At 39.6% G+C, this 4,206-nt stretch overlaps 1 long non-coding RNA gene across 1 annotated transcript; it reads right to left on the reverse strand.

The window, feature by feature from the left end:
* Nucleotides 1-595: 595 nt before the first annotated feature.
* Nucleotides 596-3,513, reverse strand: LOC132148658 (uncharacterized). Its single transcript, XR_009434957.1, has 8 exons — nucleotides 3,442-3,513; nucleotides 3,253-3,330; nucleotides 3,073-3,165; nucleotides 2,030-2,845; nucleotides 1,696-1,929; nucleotides 1,503-1,588; nucleotides 825-1,406; nucleotides 596-737 (listed from the first exon to the last, which is right to left on the reverse strand). It is a non-coding gene; the product is annotated as an uncharacterized LOC132148658 (long non-coding RNA).
* Nucleotides 3,514-4,206: the final 693 nt, after the last annotated feature.

The raw sequence follows: 4,206 nt of genomic DNA on the forward strand, positions 1-4,206 counted from the left end.
GATATTTTAAGATTTAGTCCGAGAACTCTCAGTCCCTCCATTGAAACTGTGTGTACGGTATACTGTCCATGTCCATGACTCGAGAACGAGTCAATGTTTTGTTCGTTATCTGGCTCGGCTGGGTGTTCATCTTCAGTTCTCTCTTCACAGCAGTTAAGTCAGTGTACTGTTTGAGTGCATGCCTTACTCCGGGATATTGGTTTGTTTGAACTCAGAGGGAGTGTCAGCCACATTAAAAAAGTTAACAGCTTAAGTCATTTGTGGATTAATGCTTATTGGAGACGCAAAGCGTTTCAAATGATTCAGTTCGATTTGGTGAACTGGTTCAAGAAGATCCGGTTACATCGAGTGATTCGTTCATGAACCGGATTCTGTAACCATCACTGACATTCTTCTACATACCTTCCTTTCTGTTCAGCAGAAGAAAGAAATGCATACAGGTTTGAAACAACATGAGGGCGAGTGAGTATATGATGATAGAATTTTCATCTTTCGGTGGAGTATCCCTTAAATGGTGTTGTAATCTGGTATAAAACAATAGCATGTAGATGTGAGCAAGTCATTTACTGTTTGCTTCCATCAGATTTGCACAACTCTGGGCGGTCCTTGTGGTAATTATACTGTAGTCCATCGCTGCAAGGAGCATCCTGGCCTCAAAGACAGGAGGGCTAAATGCTGTGCGCTTGCTAGCGTACATTAAAATATGGTTCTGGAAGGACTCCAGATCAGCAGTGGACCTGTGGGGTGTGTGTGAGAAGAGACATTTAGTGGGATTTTGAAAATAACATTCTATCTACAGTATGTGTATATACTCAAAAAATTACCTAAAATTTAGATATTTGTGGACCTCATTAAGCCACCGCTTGTTTCTAATGATGCTCTTCAGGGCCTCATGTGCCATGGAGCCTCGCTCAAGCCACTGTTGAGTTCCACCAGATTCTAAGTCTGCATGCTGGCAGCTTCCCAGCACCCACCTGTGTTCATTTGTCACATGATGTAGGAGACCAAGCCACAGCTCCTAGAAATAATATAGAAATATAATGTACAGAACAAAAAGCATGCATATTGTACATAATTCATTATTAATGATGATTATGTTTGTAAGTACTATAATCTAAGTGGGTCACATGATTTACCACAATGACATGTCTGATTAGCTACTGAATCAACAAATATCCAACATCAAGGAACCATCCTAACTTATTCTCTTTGCCAACAAGGTATGTCTAATAAGTCTGCATGTTAGTTTCATAGAATATTCTTTTTAGATGACAACTATTTTTCAAACCATATCAACTTATAAGGAACTCTTGGTAAGAATCTGCTGTTTTGCAGCACCACCAAAAGTGGTTGACAATGTCTTTTAGCCAACTGCTCAAACTGGACTGACCCTTGACCTGTGAAGCCTGGGATAGACATAACAGGTATCATGATTACATCGCTCAAATTAGGGTAGATTGCCATGCAGAAAATGAAGCCATAGTAATGACAGCTGAACTTACAGCATGGATGCTTTTTGCCAAATTCTTGGCCCCATGCCACATATCCAAGCTGTGCTGCAGCCCAAGGTCTTTGTACTTTCCTTTGTCTTATTTGAAAAAATAATATGTATAATTAGTACAGTAGTGGCTCCCCACCCCTCCTAAAAAGTTGTTGTAATTCTACAAGTAACGCAAAATTTCAGTGGCAACTTACTCATTATTGCGGAGATCTGGACATGGGCATCAGTGCAGACCTCTACTAGTTTCACTTCATTCAAAAGAGTGTCGACTGTCCGCACAAATGCCTCTCTCTCCATGATCTCAGAATTTTGCCCAGTCTCCCTTTTGTCCACAGTGATGACAGAGATGATTTCCCTGGATTCATTCTCCATGGCAGTGTATGTACAGTACTGGGCGCAATGTCCAGGACATTCCATTCTTCCATCCGCTATTCAATTTGTAAACAAGAATCAATGATTTTCACAGAACATAAAATTGACATATTAACATACTGTAGCCTAAATGAATAAAAAATGTACATTACCTACTATTACCTCTCTTATCTCTGTCTTTTAGGCGATTTATTGCCTCAGCCCTCTTCTCCTCCCAAAACTCCTTCACAGTGTCTACACCGTATGTGTCCTGAATTGTGAAAAATGAACTACGGTCCACCATCCCCATGTTTATAAACTGGAACAGAAGCGAGACTTTGGTGTAGTTGCTTCCGGAGAGTAGTATGTTGCTTGCCAACATGAAGTCCCTGCTAGCATCCCATACCTCAAAGACGGCTGTGAGCTCCATCTCTATACAGTGTGGCCAACAGGGCAGGTCTGACAATAAATGGGACACAACTTAGGCTATTTAGCATTATCAAATACAAACATAGAATTGCTTCCACTAAGTGGAACTACAACTCAGGAAGCTTGATTGAGTTTCACAAAACCACTGTCAACGTATTGACATTGCCTCCAACACCAATCTACACTTATTTGCAATGTAGTATGATTACAACACCTACCCATTCCATGATGCTTGCAGTACCCCTGCACGTAATGGAAACTTCAAATGGAGGGCAACACTGACACTCCACTTTGCTGACGTCACATGTGTATGGGCACTTTTGGACCAGAAGCACAAGGAATGTTGCAAGCTTCCTCAAACAGTCCTCATAAGTGATGGAGGCCTGTTTCCCGATTAGGTCATCTTCAGTCATGACCTCCAGTGTATCAGGAAAGCCAGGTTGTTGAAGTGTAGGTAAGGTGACTGATGGAGGCTCTACATCCGGGATGTCATGTACTGTCTCACTGGCATCTATCACAGACAGATTGTCAATGCATGGTGGTGCCTGCAATGCTCCACCCAACCTAAAGACATGAAAGATATATACTGTATATATCAATTACAGATAGATATCCAATCAGATGAATAAAATAAAAATGGCAAATATAGAGACGGGGTTATCTTTGAGATACTACAGGGACCAGAAAATATAAAAAAACGTACATCTTTTATTTTTATGTTTACATATTTCATTGAATCAATGTTCGAGGATGTATTGTGAATAATCTTAAAGGATCCAATGTTAACATACCGAATACAAATACGAGGGACATAGTCCTCATCTTCACTGTCATCTGCTTCAATCTCCTCATTACTAACACCTTCACTGTCCCCCCAATCAATTCTGGCAAATGTGATAGAAAATTATATTTGTTAATACAAAGCAGAACATCTTGTTACTCAATGTACAGTAAAACCCAGTGGAACTTACACACTCTTCATTAGATCATTTATCTCCTGCTCATACATGACCTGGGTTTCAGCATCCTGGATGCTCATGTTCTGTAGACTAAAAACAAAAACTATAGAGCGGTCACAATGGATTGTTTTTTTTAAAGTACATATTCTACAACATTTCTTATCATTTGGCATATTGGGAAGCTTGAGAGGCTTTATCTACCTTTCCTCCAGAACCTCAGAGGCATCCTGGTGCGCTCATCATCTTCCAGTCTTTCCTCAATAGGCGACAGGTAAAAGAAATAAAAGTGCTACTGACTACTGACCGATTTGAAAGTATTTCAGATGATGCAGATACAATACTGGAAAGTGATGGTGCAGTCAGGTGGTGCTTCTTCAAGTCTCTCTTACTGGGTGTTGAGGTGCTGGGGCCATAATAGCTGAAGAGATAAGCGTTTTTGATTTGATTTCTTTTTTTTGAACATATAAATACAATTACAATAAAATAAAAAAAATCTGAGAAAAAAAGGATAATAGTAAAACAAAACAAAAAATATATAAACAACAAAATAAAAATTCCTTATTTTTCAATAAGAAAAAAAAATCGATTTACAAGTACTAAAGTTTTTGTCATAAGTAGGCTACTGTCTCAATTACGTTTCAAATTGCCATAATGGGCGTGCTAATGTTGTTTTCCTCAGCGTCTCAGCATAATGACAGAGAAACTGGCTCCTATAATGCATTGCTAATGTTAGCATACGTCCATGTGAGCTAACGTTATGTTACTTTGCACAAACATGCATAACTTTGTTCGACTGTCATGAATATATGAAATGTCCATTGACATCAAACACTACTGACTTCGTGATTGGTAGATAGGTGGAGGGAGGCGCGTCAGGCCAAAACACAAAATGACAACATCAACATCAGTTGAGGGCTGCAAGTCCACTTTTTAAATGACAATATCCTGGCCGGACTACTGTTGTCA

Source organism: Carassius carassius, chromosome 9 (genome assembly GCF_963082965.1).
Source record: "Carassius carassius chromosome 9, fCarCar2.1, whole genome shotgun sequence".
Taxonomy (NCBI): Eukaryota; Metazoa; Chordata; class Actinopteri; order Cypriniformes; family Cyprinidae; genus Carassius; species Carassius carassius.